General features: G+C 35.8%; 1 protein-coding gene across 6 annotated transcripts in view; it reads right to left on the bottom strand.

Annotated features, from left to right (window-relative positions):
• LOC135219885 (very long chain fatty acid elongase 7-like) overlaps nucleotides 1-20,000 on the bottom strand; it is a 185,431-nt gene that overhangs the window by 32,869 nt on the left and 132,562 nt on the right. For 2 of the 6 annotated variants that reach the window (XM_064257037.1, XM_064257032.1), the window contains exon 1: nucleotides 9,346-9,452. The exons of 3 other annotated variants lie outside the window; for them this stretch is intronic. The gene's annotated coding sequence lies outside the window, so the exon portion shown is untranslated. Of the gene's footprint in view, nucleotides 1-9,289; nucleotides 9,453-20,000 lie in introns of those variants that run through there. One more of the 6 variants, XM_064257033.1, reaches the window with a different exon arrangement.

Raw genomic sequence — 20,000 nt, 5'->3', positions numbered from 1 at the left:
TACTAGTAATGTGCGCGTTGCAAATCGTTGAAGTTCCATCATTTGCCACGCGAGAGATTTGAACCAACCTTTTATTCTTCATCAGAGGGACCTTTGTGAATGTACAAGGTATATTTAGGCCTATAGTTTATGTATGTATTATGCATATAAATATATATATATATATGTGTGTGTGTGTGTGTGTGTGTGTGTGTATGTATATAATCTATACATGGACGAGGGCCTCGCAACGCCACCCCCGAAAATAAAAGTAACCGAGGACCCAACTCCGTCTGAACTACAATTTATAAAAGGGAAAACACAAGGGGCGAACGGTTTAAAAACCTGAATACAATACTAACACTCTCAAAGATAAATGAACGACAATAACGCCAAAATAAAGTCAAAAGGCTTCGAGTGATAATTGTGAAGACGACCCACGTTGGAAAAAAAATAGAAAGTGAAAATAGAACGCATTTGAAAAGTCAAGTTTTTCGTCCCGGCGTTATGTAACAGCGCTGGATTGCGAGTTACCAAGACTTATAGACGTTTTGGTGCTGTAATTTAGGACGTAATTTTTGCAGATGTTGAATATTTTACAGGTTTTCCCATTGACTACTCTCTTTAAGGAACTAGGAGGGTGATAATGAAAACTGAGTTCGTCGTAATGGTGAAGATGGTGGTGACGAATGGTGATGATAATGAGGATTGTGAAGAGGACCACGGTCTGACGGTGGTGATGAGACTGTTATGGAGATGGTCAAAGAAAGAACTTTAACGATGGTGATATAGTGATGATGGTGACTAGGGTCAAAAGACTATCAATGATAATGAGAATTGTGAAGAAGACAACGCCATGATGATGGTGATGAAACTGTTATGGAGATGGTGAAGGAAATAACTATAATGATGGTGATACAGTGATGATGGTGACTAGGAGCAATCGGATATCAATGATAATGAGAATTGTGATGAGGAACGTGGCATAGTGACTTTGATGGGACGGTTATGGAGAGGGAGAAATACAAAGTTAAAAAGATAATGACGATGGTGACTGGGAGCCATCTCAATAGGACTGATTGATAGGTTTTAAGCTTAAGCATCTGGCGTCGAACCAACAAAGGTTATCGACGCCGTAAAATACTCTAGAAAAATAAACTTTTTTTGTTCTTCATAAAAGCTATAAAACGGTATTAGTCATAAAGAAATCATAAGTTGTGAAACAAACCGAAAAGCAAAGAAGTCAAAGAATGAATATGCACGCTGCATGCAATGATGATATCTAAAAATGAATTCTCTGTGAAAGGAACAACAAAAAAAGCTACGCCGTGCCCGTGCTGGCTATGTAAACATCAATTTCTGCTTGGGCAATCAGATATCAACTTCAAAATCAACTCCATGTTCTGGTCAGGTCAATAAACTGGTCAATGTTGCCGATAGCGTAATCGTCATGAGATGATAAACAGTTCACTGATGTCCTCTTAACTATACTTGTTTTTTCATTCTCTTTCTTTTTCTTTTGTTTTTGTTTGGCCGAGCAGATGGCAAACAGGTTCTTAAAATATCGAACATCAAGAAACAATTGAAGGAGAATGACTCAAGAGAAATCTACTGTTTAAATTCCAAAAGTAAAATGAAATGAAATAAAATAAACTAAAATATAAAAATCGAGTGTTTTTACACCTAACCTTCTTCTCGACACTTACTCAATGAACCAGGCTAAGAAATAGGCGTTCAGGTGTGCATTAAAAATACTGATGTTACTGGCCACTAGTATTTTAAGAATTAGAAACTCGACTCAGGTCTGTCGTGGAAAATCTTTTTATCAGAACTGGCTACAACTCTTTTTGCACATGGGCACAAACTTTGAAATTCTTCTCAAGACTAGTAGGGAACACACCAAACAAACAACGTTCGTCTCTCAGTCTTATTTAAGATAATCATACTCGTTCGGGCTCTCGTAAAGATTCGTTTAATACTTTCAGTCCGGAAATACCTGGTACAAGTATTCCCAACAATATTCATTTTTCCGTCTCATGGTAAATAAATGATTCCACATTCCGACGTTTTGCCGCGTGTCAGTCATACTACTTACACTAAATGAATATCGTTTCATTTTATAAGTTTCAGTAATTCCTAGTTTCAATAGACTTGGCTTTCATGAACAATGAATTTGAAGAAGCTTTCTCTCGTTAGATATGATCAGTGCAAAACCGAAATTGACAACAGAGAGTAAAAATTAGGTTAACTAAACGTTCTAGATTCCAGTTTTTTCATACCTGGCACCATCTTTGTCGCTTCACTTCTATGCCTCAACTTTAGCCGATTTCAGTGGTCCACACTAACCTTTTCATATCCATTATAACACTTTATGCAATATAAAGCCTATACTTCAACTAGACTAACCACACCAACCTCACTATCTCGCCTTTACTGTTCTGTAGCTCACGCCTTCAATTAATCCATAACTTCTGGTAACTAATCCCAAACCACTCTACAATCAGATAGTTTGGAAGATATTGCTCCATCGGCAAGCAAACGACTGGATTACGTTTGCAATAACAAGAAGCCGCCATCAAGAAATGATGATACTCGAGGAAGACCCTGAGACTGGAGTTTCCATTTTAATCCCTCATACAAAAAATTATGTATTTTCACTTTTATACTTCTATATGTAAACGTTGTCATTTATGCTCAGTATAGCAGAAGACGACCTTATTGAAGGTCGAAATCTCTGTTCTGTACCGACTCATTTAAACTGGTTGTATCAAGTGGCTTTTTCTCAACTAGTTATCCCAAAAAGTAATGAAATAAAGAAAGTCCCCGACTCCACTGAACGTGGCGGCATTCACCGTTTCCTCTTCTTCCTTTCTTTTGTCTGCTTTCATCCACCTTCACTTTCTCCAAACGCCCGGAAAGTCTTCACCAATAGCTCCTCCCCGAACCGTATACCCCTGCCCCATCTTCTGGCCCTCACGTTATCATTAACTTTTCTATTTACAAGTGCAATAATTATCCTACCTGCGACCACCTTTCACTTCTTCCCACTGTATTCATCCTCATTTTTATATCACAACATGAACCTTCATTTTCCCATACGTACAGCCAGTACCGTCAAGTAAGGACAAATCGTTTCTCTAGTTATTTTATATCAATTTGGCACTATTCGTGCAGCATATATTTAAACTTGGAAATTGAGTCTAAGCCCACTGAATCTTATCAACATGTTTAAAGGAACTAAGATTCCTACTGAGATCCCACAACTTCTCCATTCATTTCTAAATCTGCAATGTATTATTCGTTTGCAAGCTTCCTGTCTTATGCCACATTTTTATGCAACGATCATTCCTGCAGCATAGCGGCCACCCCCCCCCCAACCCCCCAAAAAATCAACCAATCAATCAACCAATCAAATAAAATAAATAAAATTAATGACAAAAAGTATGAAAGCAATGAAAATTATTCATATCTCATGACATTCGTTATTTCATAATCACCGTTCTATGACTGACCACTCCTTAAAAAAATTACAAACACACACACACACACACACACACACACACACACACACACATATATATATATATATATATATATATATATATATATATATATTATATATGATATATATATAAATGTGGCTTTCAGCACTCTCACTTCGGCGTCAGTGAGTGACCTTTGACAGATGTCAGGGTGTCAGAGAACCTTTCATCAAATAATCAGTGGGTCTTTGCCCCTTCGTCACTACCCATCCAACTTGAAAAAATCTGGCGCTTTCATCATTATATTACAACGTCGACAAAACATAAAATCAAGCAATTTTATTTCATGAATTCCTAATCTGCCAAAAAGAAGTAAGATAAAACCATGAGTTCACAGAATAAGAAAATTTTTTTTTTATTTATTTTTGTTTCCTTCTGGAAATCAATAACAGTTTATTACAAGTCAAAGCAATGCTGATCATTTTCTTCCCTGATCCATCAATTACCTGTCTGAAGCGTCATTTGATTTCAGCTCGAATTTAAGACGCGGCAATTACAGCGGTAAATAGAAAAAAAAAAAAAAAAAATCGCCCGGATGAGCCACTGAAATGTCATGGAACAGAGACAGAGATAATGATGATGGTGATGTTGCAAAAGATGAAACTGGGAAGAGCGGAGGAGAACAAGGCATGATCCGACCTCCAGCTTTCTCTGGACGCATGCGAGATTTTCCCCTCATGTATAAGTAACTTAACACTTATACTTATCACCGCTCAGACTAACAACAAAGGTCATATAAAAAGGACACAAACTAAACACGTTTATATATTCTCAGTTATAAGTGGAAACACAAAATAATCAAACAGAAACGCAGCCTCTAAATTCAGTACATCAAATAAATTAAGACGTGCTAAAAATCTACGGTTAAACAGAGCCTTGTTTCACCAACGAAAATTAAAATAAATACGCTATATCTTATTAGATAGAATTTTTCTGTGCTGTTTACCACGCACATTATCTTTTTCATTGTCATTCTAATACGTAAATCATAAATGTACTCTCCAAAAATTCCTGTATCTTCAACTAAACGCGAAACATCTTTTTCAGACCTTTTTAGGCTCTTCCATAGACCTTTCCTACCCGCCGACAAAAACAACAACAATAAGAACAACAACATAAACAGCAACAACAAAGTAGTTTGTAGGCTTACTCCCCGAGTAAGCGAAAATCATCCTGTGATAATGAGACTCCATCGTATGATGTGACGTTAGAATGCAGTTTCTTAATTCTTTGTACCTTTAAAAGATTACCTTTTTAACAAGTCAGGAGTATTTAATTTATCATTTACTAAACCGACTTTTAACCAAAACAGGAGTGCTCTATTTATTATACAAAATGGACATTAAATGTCAGCAGTGTTCTTGAATTTATTGTACCTTTACAAAAGTGACCTTTAACCAAACTAGGAGACTTCTTTCATTAACTGAACCTTAATCAAATTAACGTTCAATCAAGCCAGGATATTTTTTAATTAATTGCTACTTTTAGAAATATTGAATGCCCGAATACTCTCAAATTTACTGTTCCTTTTCAAAACTGGCATTTAATCAAGTAAGTAACCTTTAATTTATTGTTCCTTTATAAAAATAACATTTACATATAACCAAGTCAAGAGTACTGTCTAATTTATTGTTCCTTGATAAAAACAATTTTTAAATCAACAAATAAGGAGCGTAAATCTTTTGACGTTTGGACCATGAACGATATATAGAAGTACTCAAGGACGGCTACGAGACCTTATTTCTAGGCCAGCAAGTCGATACCCAGGAAACGGAATGAACGCATACTTTACCCGAGGCCATTAAACCTGACTGAAATAGTTTTTTGAAGACACTGTGCAAGCAGTCATTCATTTTTCCAAGTCTCTGAAATGCAATATAGAAGATATTTCAGACTTCCGTTTGTCACCCCATTAAACTTCTATTTTTTTTTTTTTAATATTTGTTCCTTTAGATGGAGTTGGTCACCAAAAGGTGTTCTTCATCTTTCCTGTTATTAGCAAATCTTTGTGAGGTGAGGTTCCTGGACACATGCTCCTCTCTCTCTCTCTTTCTATAAACACACACACACACACACACACATATATATATATATATATTATATATATATATATATATATATATATATATGTGTGTGTGTGTGTGTGTGTGTGTGTGTCTGTGTGTGATTGTGTGTGCTCGCCCGCATGTGTTTGCATTCGTATCGTTTATCATTGCAACATTATCCCCCAAAACATGCTTGGTGTTCACGACAGCCATTGCATTGTTGCTTCTGAAACAGCCACTTCGAGTTTTACCTGCAACACAATTTGAGCAAATCTCGCAAAACCTGTTGAAAGTTGAAACGCCCGAAACAAAATCGGTCTTTGGAAAAACTGAAAATATGTTTAAAAAAAACTGAAATGAAAGTATCTTTTATGTCCAGAAACTTGTTTTTTAGCGTGGAAACTGTGAAAGGAACGATTAGCTGTGATAATAGAGCTTTAGTGATATGCGTCCTAAGAATATGCACGAAAATATCTGCAACACGATTATTTTTTTTGAGTCGATTCCAGAATGTTAAAAAATATTTATTTAGAATAAGTCTGAGCATCGCCAGCATTAATGAAGGATATACAGTTTCTAGAGAACATCACCCTTCAATAAGGGAGAGATTTGTACGAAAATGATACCCTTAGTAATCGCACTAAATAACAATGATCGATTATCATACCCTTTGTGATCGCACTAAATAACAATGATCAATTACCATACCCTTTGTGGTCGCACTAAATAACAATGATCAATTATCATACCCTTTGTGATCGCTCTAAATAACAATGATCAATTATCATACCCTTTGTGATCGCACTAAATACCAACGATCAATTATCATACCCTTTGTGGCCGCACTAAATAACATCAAACGTCGAGTGACTCATGGGGCAATCCCATACAATCTTACATATTCCTGAAAGTTTCCCGTACCGTCGGCATCAGTCTAAAAAAGAATACCAATTACTGGTAGGGGAAAAAAATGAGATGATCAGACTTACTCTCTCACTCCGGTGGTATATTCTCAAACTGAAACCGAGTAGCGAGACCTGCCCTGCAAAAAGGAGGGACGCCATATCTTAAAAACTAATCATAGAATCTTCTTGAAATAATCTCATTATGTTCCCCATATCCAAAATATCGAAATCTAACTACTACGAGCTAACCTAACCTAGGGGCAGAGCACAAAAAAAAAAAAAAAAAAAAAAACATCCACCTAATGGGCAGAATGTATAAAGGAACCTCCCTGAAGGTGCCGATCAATGTAACATCATCTGGGGCAGTCATTACGGAGGTAAAAAGCCTACAGGAATAGTGAATGCATCAGACGAAAGAAATGGAACGGAAAAAGATATCACACAGGGGCGGAGACAGAGAGAGAGAGAGAGAGAGAGAGAGAGAGAGAGGTGAAAAACGAGATTTTAAGTAAAAACTCTTACTTTTCCATTTACATAAGAAACGCTATACTACTTTTCCTTTTACTTAAAAAAAGTCTATTTTTTAAAATTTGCTTGATATGTACCAATGAAACTTTCCAAGTGTTTAGATATAGTTGTTATTAGTTAGAAAATTTTTGTAAGAACCTTTTTCTGCATATTTTTAGCTTTATTTAATCACTCCCACCCAAAAAATAAACACAAATATGAAAAACAATAATTTACACGGGTGACGCATGAAGAGAGAGAGGGGGGGGGGGGGTAGGGGGGGTGGACGGGGACGGGGCGGATGGAGGGCAGACGAATCGTTCTGCGTACGGTGATCTTAAGAAAGTAAATCAAAGCCAGCCACAGCAAAATCAGCAACTATTCGAAAGAGGAGAAAGAAAAAAAGTAGTTTTTATACGAGTACTTCCAACAGACGGATTATGGTTGACGATAACACTTTCACTGCAGAACTGGTTACACGGGGAGGAGGAGGAGGAGGAGGAGGAGGAGGATTAGGAGGAGACAGAAAGAAAACACGAAACAAAAAAGGTGCTCGTCTTTCGAGTAGTTTCTTCGGGACGAAGAGATCATTTGTCCCGTTGTCCAAAGACTACGAGACCTCGAAGGCTCCGAAAGACTTTTGGGAGAAGAAGACCGGGAACGAATTAGTACCACAGGACTAGTCTCAGTAGCAAGAACTTAGACAAAAGAAAAAAAACCGGCGCAGGTCAAGGACATCCTGCGCGCGGGAATTTTTACAGCGCGTGGCGGGGCCAACCTGCCCTCCTGCTTGCTCTGCCTCGTGGAAATGCCAACTTTCCTCTCTCTCTCTCTCAACACTACTGCAACTCACTGCAACCGTAAATAACGTAACAGGAAGCGTGCGACAGTAAAAAAAAAAAAAATAACTATCGAAATCGACATGATTTTCCAGACGAGACCCGTCCCATTTTGGGAGGATTCCACAGACTACTACACTGGTCGCCCGTCCGTTATACTCTTTAGTATTTTCAAGTCTGTCATTTGGGCATTTGCGAACCAGGAAGTTTCGGCCCTAAATTTGCACCTGTCTGCAGCATAAGTGAATTAGTATCAGGCTGGAATTCCTTCAGACTGGAAGTTTACTTTCTAAATCTTGGAATATATGTCTAATACCGTTACAAAATAAAAACAGTGCAGCAAAGAGAAAATTCAGCTTTCACTCTCTCTCTCTCTCTCTCTCTCTATCTCATGCACACACACACACACACACACACAAACACACGCACACAAACACACACACACACAAATACACACACATATATACACATATATATGTGTATATATTTGTGGTATATATATATATATATATATATATATATATATATATATATATATATATATATATATATATATATATATATATATATATATATATATATATATATTATATATATATATATATATACATACATATTGTGTGTGTGTAAAACACATTATTTTCTTAAACAGACCACCAATCCAGCTTGACTTTTAAACATTGTAAACGGATGTGGGTAATTCATAACTACAGGGTAAACTATGCATAAGCTTGAAATCAATTAAAAAATAGCACTTCTTACTTAAAATAATATAAACAACGGAAATAAACAGCAAGACCATCTCATGACCTCCGATTCTGTAAAGTTTCCACGGTAAATATTTTCCTAAATCTTACAATTCAAACATACGACATCACATTTCAAATACGTCCACATACGTGAACGGAAATATATGTTTACATTTGGATGAATTTTATTACACAACAACACTGAAAAATGCTTCGGTTTTCTCAACAGCACTAAATAACGATGATGATAGTTCTGCCTAAACATACAGTACATCCTTGGAAAAAGAATGCTAATATCATTTACACTATTATTGTTATATATAATCTGTCCCGGAATTGAAAATAAAATACCTGACCCGAGTTTGAAAATGATCGCCATAACCTTGTAGAGAAATTCCTCATACGAAAAGCGATGACAGAACTCAAACATACTTTATACAGATACTGAAAGCACCAAAAAAAAGAAAAAAAATCGACCCGGGTTGTTCGTTGAGATCAACATTTTACAGAAAAGAGAAAAACTTATCACTCAGGAAAAATTCACACACACAAACACACACACAGCTGAGAAAAAGAAAAACATGCACGTCTAGTCTCCTCAATTTAAAGGGGCGGCTTTTAACCTACACGAAGTTATTATAGAAAGCAAAGACATGAGAAGTTACACACACACACACACATACAGCCACGTCATCCCAAAAGGTGGCACTTGAAAAAACTCACACAAACAGGAATTCATAGACAGCGGTGGTCACTCCAACTCAAGGGGCTCAACTTACACAAGTTAAGGGACGTTGCAACCTGTCCGCACGCAGCTCGGCAAGATATACAAATGGTCAGCAGACTTCGAACGCTCGAGAGGTTTATCTCTCGACCCAGAGCCAAGGGTAAAGTGGGCGGAGCTTTCTCTCTCACTCTCCCCCACCCCGCCCCCCAACGCCAAACCACACTCACCCTCTCGCTCCTCCCCCTCTCTTTCTCTGTCTTTCGCGGAAGAGCTCGTCATTTTTTTTTAAAAGCATTCAAATATGGTCGACAAAAAGCATAGAAGACCTTTGATATTAAAAAGTAGTGAGGAGTGAACGTTGTTGAATAAAACGAGTCTTATATATTACTTCAAACTGCCTGAAATGAAAAGCATGGCTGTGTTTTTCCCAGGTTTTTTTTTTTTCCGTGTCACCCAACTCCATAAAAGAAAGAAAAAAAAACACTCGAGAGGAACAAAGTATTATTTCAATAGCTCGACCTTTCTCGCTTCCCTGCTGATTATATAAAAAAAAAATAATTGCCCGTTTATTTTCCCTATTGTTCCGATGTAAATAAAGTCTGGATTATAGCACCTGAGGCAAAAACACACCGTAGTATAAAACTATTTCTCTCGCTTGCAAGGCGTGAACTATAAATGTAGCAATTCCTATGTTTATGGCTCCGAAGAAAAGTACAAGTATTCGGTTCCTGTTTTACAGCCGATGGCCATTACAAATTCAAACGGAGTAATGGTGCTCTCCTTTCAGAAACAACAAGAGAAAACTTTTTTTTTTTTATTACTGAAGTGACAGGAGAGCGCAAGGTATATTCCACAGTGATGTGAAAGGAGCAACTATAATTTTTCGACTTTCATGTGACGAGAATATATAATCATTCACATTGATTCGGCATAGAAAAAATTATACAATTTCACAATAAAGGGACATTGAGAACGTAACCAGATCTCCACATTAAGGGGACAAGTGAAGAAATCCGTTTTCATATTAATTTGAAAAGAGAAAATAATTTCGTTTCACAGTAATTTGAAATTAATGTTCTCCAACACTGATTTGAAAAATAAAAATGTTTTTCCTATTGACCTGAAAACATTTTTTTCATACTGATTGAAAAAAGTCGATTTTCATACAGAAAATACAGAATTTACCACACAGACGGATAAAATAATTAACCCATTTCCGCAATGATGGGACAAAAGAAATGAATGAGTAATCGAAGCTCACGGATGAATATGTAATAATATCAAGTGAATAATCTCCGAATGTGTCTGTCCCAATTGTACAGCTGTTTTTAGAGTGAGACAGAATAAGATAATAATCTATACAGCGACAAACCTTCAAATATATCCCACTAAAATAAAGATACTTTTTTCATTTTAGTTTGTTTCCATTTGCCAAATGTCAATCATACCTTTTGCTTGCGTATATCTGAATTCCTATCAGCGTCGGGTTTCCCTTTTATAGTTAAGAATATACTGAGTGACATTAAGAATACCTAGAGACCTAAAGAGTATAAAGAACGACAAAGAATATAAAGATACAGACTTTTTCTCTTTCCAAATGCCAGCCATATCAGAAGTTCAAATCTTTCATTATATTTTCATTATATCGTGCAAAAAAAAAAAAAAAAAAATGCAGACCCTTCTTCAGTCAGCTTCATCCCCAATCCAGAATCCTTAAGATGTCAAAATTCAGTAAACCCAATCATAAATCCAAATTCACTAAGATGTTAAAATTCAGTGAGATAACTTGTAAAAATACCAACTCCTTGAGAAGTCCCGTAGTGGATTAAATCCTCGTATAAAAATAAAATAATCTCTTCTAAATCTGTCAATGAAGTTCATTTGATTTTGGACTGTAGTTTTAAGGGAGACAACACCCTATTTTTTGGAATTGGGTAATTCTAAAGGCCGTACTTTGTTGACCATATAATCACTGCTCTGATACAATGGGTTAAGCCATAACCTCTCTTGTGATTATGTCCTTATTCACAAAAGCATTTTACTTGATTCATTCATTATACTGCTATTCTCGTCTCTTTGTTCGATTTTTGAACATTTACTTTACACATGGAAGGTCATTGCACTAATAGACATTTTTCTTTCGTAAGAACGTCTACAAATAACAATCATTTCAATGGCTTTCATCTTTCGCTCCCGTCGATTTTCCCGTAACCAAAATGAAATCAAAGGTTTGAGCTCAAATTCCAAGCAAGTGCTCATTCACCAATGATTGTTTGTTTGTATGGTGCTTTTACGTTGCATGGAACCACCAGTGGTTGTTATTCAGCAACGGGACCAACGGCTTTCCGTGACTTTCGAACCACGTCGAGAGTGAACTTTTATCACCAGAAATACACATCTCTCACCCCTCAGTGGAATGCTCGAGAATCGAACTCGCTTCCACCGAGGTGGTACGCCAACACCATACTGACCACGCCACTGAGCCGCTACCTTCACCAGTGTGATAAACAAGATTACATTTCTGTTAAGAGTCGAATGAAAACATTAATTCTGATCTCTTTGCATTAAGTATCAAGACAGCTAGTCAGTGCTGATTTCTAAATAGCTCACCAAACTAGTTGAAAACATACAGAAGCTCCATACAAAATCGACTTAGCCATTAGTTTTGCACTGTATACTTCAGGGTGTGTAACATCTCGGTGACTTTCATGTGTGCACTTGTTACTTCTCAAGGGACAGCCAGATAGACGGGGATATTTTGGATATCATCTCTTTTGACTTGTTTCAAAAAACCCTGAAGGCAGGACATTAAGTTAAATCCCTCATTAAATCAGATATCTGAGTATCTACTTCCTAATTACCTTCCAGGAAGTCTATTAGAAAGTCTGAACTGATTTAGAAAAAATATACAAAAAATAAACTGCGAGTACCAAGTTCAAATATGTGTCTATTACCAGATCACAAAAAATACCTAATTTTTCCAGGACTCAAGATATCAAAATCAGAACTTCAATATAAGCTAAGAGAAGGGAGGCTGAAATGCGTGGAGATTTGTGGAAGAGAAAGCACTCGAGTGCCGAAATTCGAATCCTTCGTGAATTCCAGCCTAAATCCTCCAAGAATGAAAATCTTTATTTTAATCCTTCACTTGAAACTAATCTAAGGCCGAAGTCTTCTTTAGAAGAATAATTAAAAAGCTCAATTATGAAGCCCAAAGCGTGATATTAGGATAACTGAAAATAAAGTCTATTCTCTTGGGAATCTGGATATAATTCTGGCGTCGACATCCCCATGATGCTGTAAACGCCACTGAAGGATCAGTATCTCGGTTCCTTATACACATACACAACACATACATATATATATATATATATATATATATATATATTATATATATATATATATATAATATATATAAATATATATATGTATATATATACAGAGAGAGAGAGAGAGAGAGAGAGAGAGAGGTAATATTGTATAATATGTATATAATATATATATATATATATAGTATATATAATATATATATATAATATATAATCATAAACTTGATTGAGAGACATTGCATGAAACAAAAGAGGAACATATCAACTGATGTTCTTTTTTTGTTCTTTCTTTCTTTTTTAGAGGTAGAGCAAGGTAAAAGAAACTTAAGCAACATCAGAGCACAGACACGACATGGAAGCTCCGTTGGAACGACAAATAAATCAGGTATTTTTTCAGGGTCATTTCAGTTTTTTTTTTTATTTTTCTTCAAAATTGTGATAAGATCTACTTTCGATAAGAACCACCGAATAATTTATGGATGATGAAAAATGAGAAAGGATTAGTGTCTCTTTAAAAAGAGATATATATATATATATATATATATATATATATATGTATATATATATATATATATATATATATATATATATATATATATATATATATATATTATATGTGTGTGTGTATGTATAATATAAATATACATACAAGTTCCCAGCAATATAAAAAAGCGCCTATTCTAAAATATATGAATATTTCTCAAATTGATTAGGAACTGTCTTCGTTTCGGGAAAGTACGACATAGTGCTTATTTGCAGTGCAGTATATATATATATATATATATATATATATATATATATATATATATATATATATATATATATATATATATGTATATGTATCTATATTTATATATTATCCGTACCGCATTTTGTACCTCGACAATCCTCACGTAAAGACATAAGCGCTCGATACGGTTTTACTGGCTGTAATTTTTCCTGTGGGGTATTCGCTTATATAATGAAGTCAAGTGCATCTACTGTGATTTTTTTTAAGAATATATATATATATATATATTAATTATATAAATTCTGATCCATTGTTGCTCTTGATTTCCTTAATTGATCATGTAATTTCGCTTTTATCAATCGTAAGGATAACATAACATTAAATTACACGCCAAAAAATTAAAAAAACAAACCTCGCGATGACTTTTATGTTATCAAGAGTCTTCAAAAACTCGTTATATGAAGGCGACCTTGATTAACGTCAAGAAAAACTCATCTGTTTCTGACTTTTTTTTTTCTTCTGATGCTATCCCAAACTTCTTTGGATGAAAAACCCATGCGAGGTTTTTCCCTTTTGCACAGCGTGGGGGCTGAAAGAGAATGACTGACGTTTTCACTTTAGTTTTTCGCGGGTTTTTTTAGCGTTTTTTTTTTATCATTCGAAACCATATTCTTTTCTTCTCTTTTTTGTCCAGTCTCTGTTTCGTCACAGACTATAACAAAAAAAACATGCGACAAAAAACAATTAAGAAATTAATATGGGGCCAACAAAATGAAATTTTATGTTCTTGGGCGCCATAGTCCATGAAATTTTATATGTTTTTGCTCATGTACTTTTGACCTTGTTGAGTACACACACACACACAGACACACACACTCACACACACAACAACTGGAACAAATCATATTCAAAAACACAGACATCTAAATCGCCAAGATTTTTTTTTTCTGCCATCTCACGGGACATTATTCTACAAAAAAAAAAAAAAAAAACTAAAATGAAAGAGAACGTGACACTCCCAGTCTACCTTCCTCTATTCTAAATAGTTTTAAAAGTTACGGACTGGAAAACATCTGGAGCTTTCCAGTTTGGATTCCAAGACCTCTCTTGACCTTGAAATTTGTGGTGGATCTGAAATCCAGAAGCTTACGAATTTTAAATCGGTTTCTCTGAAAATTTACATCAAAAGGCTGACTATAAAAAACAATGTATGACTAATCGTCTTGTTCGTATATAAGAAAACTCTAATTAGTTTCAACTAATTAGGAAATTTTCATACATCTAAATTACTTAAGAATTCATGAAGGAAAATTGAAAACGTAACTGAAAACAGACTGAAACTCAAACGGAAATGAAAAAAAAAAAATGAAGAAGACGGAATTAGTGATACGATAGTAATATGATAGTTTTACTTCAGTAATCCACGGGAATTACGACCCTAGAACTTAGAGATCAGTTAAGATTCAGACTTAGTTACACCTTTAAAGAAAGCTAAGTTACCCCCCCCCCCTTCCCCACCCCCCCCCCCCCCCCCACACACACACACACACACACCCATATATATATTGATATATATATATATATATATATATATATATATATATATATATATATATATATATATATATATATAAACTATACCTAAGTGCTCAAGGGACACTGATGTCACAGTTCCACCACGGCTGTACTTTTAGGATGAGGCAAGAGAAGATAGACAGAACTGACCGAGAAAGAGGTAACTTCTACCGAGGAATGAAATATACCTCGTGACTAAGCAAGAGGTAGCGTGCAGTGAGGGAAAAAAAACAGGGCGTGATCCGACCTCCGGCTTACTCGGGGTGGGTGCTAAAACCTACGGTCAAACATCACGTTGTTTCACCAACGAAAATTAAAATAAATTCGATATATTTTATTAAATATAATTGTTCTGTACTGTTTAACATGCATTTATTTTCTATATTTTCACTCTAATAAATAAATCGTAAATATCCTATCCTAAAATTCTTGCATCTTTAACTGAACGCTAAACACCTTTTCAGACCTTTTTAGGCTTTTCCATAAGTCTTTTCTCTCCCTCCCCCCCCCCGACACAAACCAACATGGAAAACAATCTTCAAGAATAACAACATCAGCAAGAACAACAACAGCAACAACAGGTTAATCTATAGGCTTACTCCCTGAATAAGCGGAAACAAAAGAGGAATTACTTAAGTGGGAAAAGGGTATATATATTTTGGTGATAAATGATGGTTTTTTTTTTTTTTTTACTAAGATTGTTTTTCTTGACGATGAAAGATTAAGGGTTTTTTTGAGGTCCGAGAGATATTTTGCGGTATAGAAGAGACAGGTAACTTACAGAGATTAATTCTGGCGTTAGAAAAAGTAGATTACTGAGGGGCCAACAATGTTTTTCTATCAAAATAATAAATGTAATTGTTCAATAACCTCTGAATCTCATTAGCCAAATATTTAATTTGCTTATGATGATTTTTCTGGCAACTTTACGGAACTGGAGGGAATAAAAAAAGCAAGTAACTGCGGTAATACAGAAGAACAGACACAGGGGGGAGAGAGAGAGAGAGAGAGAGAGAGAGAGCGAGAGAGAGAGAGAGAGACTGAAGGTCGCACCAATTATATACATACTTTTTTATATAAGATAAAGGATAATCAAAAATTGGAAATAATAAGGTAAATCGCGAAAGACCAAAGATGACAAAAAACCAAACAGACAAAAGCAGGAAAAAACGAGGGAAGGAGAAACTGTCCATAAGCTTTGAAAAAAAAAATTAAATAAACTCTTCAAAAATCAAATTTACTTTTGAACAATGAAAAATATGTAGGGCAGAATACGTTGGCGGAAGCGGGCCACAGCATATGGTAAGACAGGGTGACAAGGAGATAGTCAGTCATCAGGTGATGCCTTTATTGCCGATGCGTTTTCGTAACACATAATTACCTCATCAAGGCTAAGAGAGAAACAACACAAATTAAAAATAGATAGAATATAACTTTGCCTCTAAGAGTCTCAACAAATATGCAAAAAAACATACATAAAAAACAAAGCAATTTAAAAAGCACCTGCTAAACTATAAAACTTGAAGGCTGAATGATTCGGAAAGGAGGAGAAGAGCGAAGAAAGCCGTTCTTAACCAGATACAACTGCACAGAGGAGGTGCGTGGGTTCAACTTGGGCACTAACTGCTTACAAATAACGCCTCTAAAATAAACGGATTGTTTGGCCCAAGACAGGAAAGTCGGCATATTTGATGGTGATTTTACAAATTTTTGCATGACTTCTGATATTAAAAAATTCAGGATTGGACACACTTCAGCCAGTATGATATACGTATACATATATATATATATATATATATATATATATATATATATATATATATATATATATATATATTATCACTCGCAAAGAAGTTACTAACTGACCAAAAAACGTACATACACGTAATTAAGAGATAGGACAAAGGTTGTAGGAATTTGTGGGGATTAAAAACGGAATTTGTGGGATTGAAAACAGGAATTAGTGGGGGATTGAAAAAGGGCATTTTTAGGATTGAAAACAGGAATTTGTTGAGTGAAAATAGGAATTTGTGAGGAATGAAAAACGGAATTTGTGGGGATTGAAAACAGGAATTTGTCGTGATTGAAAAGGGAATTTGTGGGGATTGAAAACAGGAATTTGTTGTTGAAAACGGAAATTTTGTGGGAATGAAACAGGAATTTCTGGGGATTGAAAACAGGAATTTGTGAGGATTAAAACGGGAATTTCTGGGGATTGAAAACAGAATTTTTTGGGGATTGAAAAGGCAGGAATTTGTGAATGGATTTAAAACAGGACTTTGTGGTTATTGAAAACAGGAATTTGTGTGGATTTAAAAACAGACTTTGTGGTTATTGAAAACAGAATTGTGTGGCATTTAAAACAGGACTTTGTGGTTATTGAAAACAGGAATTTGTGGCCTATTGAAAACAGGAATTTATGGGGATTGAAAACAGAATTTATGGAGATTGAAAACAAGAATTTATGGGATTGAAAACAGGAATTTGTGGGGATTGAATACAGGTACTGGAATCGGGAGTGACGAATGCTATATGAAGCACAAACTGCAACACGAGCAACCTGTTATCCTTGTCTAGCCCAGGCCCAAATAAAACTAGAAATCTATCCGTGACGGAGAAGAGAAGCTGCTGATACTGGTGAGAAGCAATTGTTAAAAGGATGTTGGAAGTGACTGCTGACGAGAGGAAAGGTGTTGAGGGCAAATGGAAACATTGAGATGGCTCAATAAATCTTAGTATGGATGTATAAAGAATGACATGGTTGGTTCATATATATTTTCCATATCAACTGGAATATATATATATATATATATATATATATATATATATATATATATATATATATATATATATATATATATATTCTCGTAGAAACCTTCTATCCTCAGTAAAATAAAAAAATAGATTAAAAAATAAATAAATAAAACCTTACGTATCTGCACCGTGCATTACATAATCAGTATATAACAACTAATTATGTCTGAACAGTGTGACAGAAAACTTTCTTTCTATATGAATACCGCGACAGTTCATAGTTTCTGGTGCATAAAGATTTGCACGCAGAAGTTTGCTCAGCTAGAGATATTTTTTTATAGAAAAAGCTCTTATTAATCATATACAACTGCATCATTGTGTCTCTATTTTCATTCGGCACTAGAACGAAAATAGTTTATCTTGCCCTAAATAGATCGATAGACTCACGTAGATACAGTCTCGTGGAAATCACGGCAAAAGGTAAAAGAGTGAATGCCAGATCAACTAGGAAAACCAAAGAAACAGTCACCAAACAAAATCAAGCAGACCAAGGACTGACTGCCGAACTCAAGGAGTGAACATAAGAGGTTGCCAGTGATGGACTGATGGTTGGCGCAGTACACCCTCATACGGCGAAGGATCATATCCACCAGCTCAAACGAAAAAAACGCACACGAGTGAAAGACGAAAACCCCGGTAAAAAACAAAACTGCGTCCTGAGGAAGCAGAGAACTTGAACTGAGTTACGTCACCCCAATCACGACTGTCTAGAGGTCAGTGATCACGGAAGAAGGAAGCGTCATTCGAGAGTGAATGTGAATGACAGAAACGTGTGAAGTGAAGGAAAGGAAGACAGATGACTGACTCATCGGCAAGGCGGTAACGAAAGATGGTGGGAAGCAAGCAGAAGCCAAACTGCCTTCCCTCTAGGTAGATTGTAATTGTATAGAATTCCCCCGGCGTGGAAAATTTCTGAACTATTAGGCCAATGACCGAACTTCACTTGCAAATAAGCTTTGAAGTCTCCAGTATTTGTTGCGTGTAAAAGTGTATCAATAACCAGATCAAAGAGTTGGTGTATTTAATCTGCGTCTTCGTCAACAGACATTAAATTCTGTAACACTAGCAACTGCCGAGTAGTTGTTTGCAGGGAAAAAGCTGATATTGATATTAATATCGATACAGTCATAGTCAAAATAAGTTAATGTTTAGCTTCATTTTCAAGTATTTTTTGTTGCAATTATTCCCTGTTAATTGACTCGGAGAAATCACGAGTGTATTAAGACAGAAAAAAAACTGTATACCATAACAAAAAACCAAAACTGATAGAAAGAATCTAGTCTGACAAACTCACTGCAGATAGAAATAGGAGAGAAAAAACAAATAAAGGAAAAGGAAAACTAGAGTATTATCATGACCAAGCGTATTTTTAATGGATGACAGCAAGCTTTCTCATACCTGACAAAGCACGTCATCCAAATGTCAGTCAGTCAGTCAACCAAGTACGTAAGACTATATCTGGAATATCACGCCGATGCTTCTAATTCAAAATTACAGTGTTTTAGCTGTAACAGCCCTTCGTGACGTCACGATCTCAACCCAAGTTAAAGGTGAACTACATGGTCGGGTTATTATAGAATATGCTTCACCGCCTTACAGGTTGTTGAACTTTCCTGTGCATTAGATGACTCGCGTTTATAAAACGCAGGTGTGGGGTATACGAACTGAATTACTCTCTCTCTCTCTCTCTCTCTCTCTCTCTAGAGAGAGAAAGACCTGAACATGTATTGGCTTTAGAAAACACGACGATTGCAGAGGACAACTAATAGAACCATTTAAAATACTGAAAGGCATAACAAAAGTAGACAGTACCTTATTTACGTTAAACAAAAACCAGACAAGTATTAATGGAGGGAAACTAGAACTGGAGAGATACAACACATCCCATTGTGGGAACTTAAGAACTAAAGAGATGCAACACATCCCACTGTGGACACTTCTTTTGCATTCAGATATGTGACAAGTGGAATAAACTGCACCAGAAGTTGTAGTAAACAGCAACAGCGTGGAAGAGTTTAAAAGAAAAGCTAGACAAAATCATCAGGACACTGTGAATGACACTAAACCTGCTCCTAGAGATAAGTTGATCGCACGATGTCTCCCCGGATGGACCTAACAAGTCTTTGAGACATCCTAATCCTTGTAACTCCTTGTATCTCTCTCTCTCTCTCTCTCTCTCTCTCTCTCTCTCATGGTTACTGGAGATTCTGTTTACTATGACGCACATCTCTAACTGAAAACTATTTGACAACTATGTAC

This window comes from Macrobrachium nipponense, chromosome 1, assembly GCF_015104395.2.
Source record: "Macrobrachium nipponense isolate FS-2020 chromosome 1, ASM1510439v2, whole genome shotgun sequence".
NCBI classification, from domain to species: domain Eukaryota; kingdom Metazoa; phylum Arthropoda; class Malacostraca; order Decapoda; family Palaemonidae; genus Macrobrachium; species Macrobrachium nipponense.
Note: the sequence above shows the minus strand (reverse complement) of the source record. Positions and strands in the feature narration are given on the sequence as shown.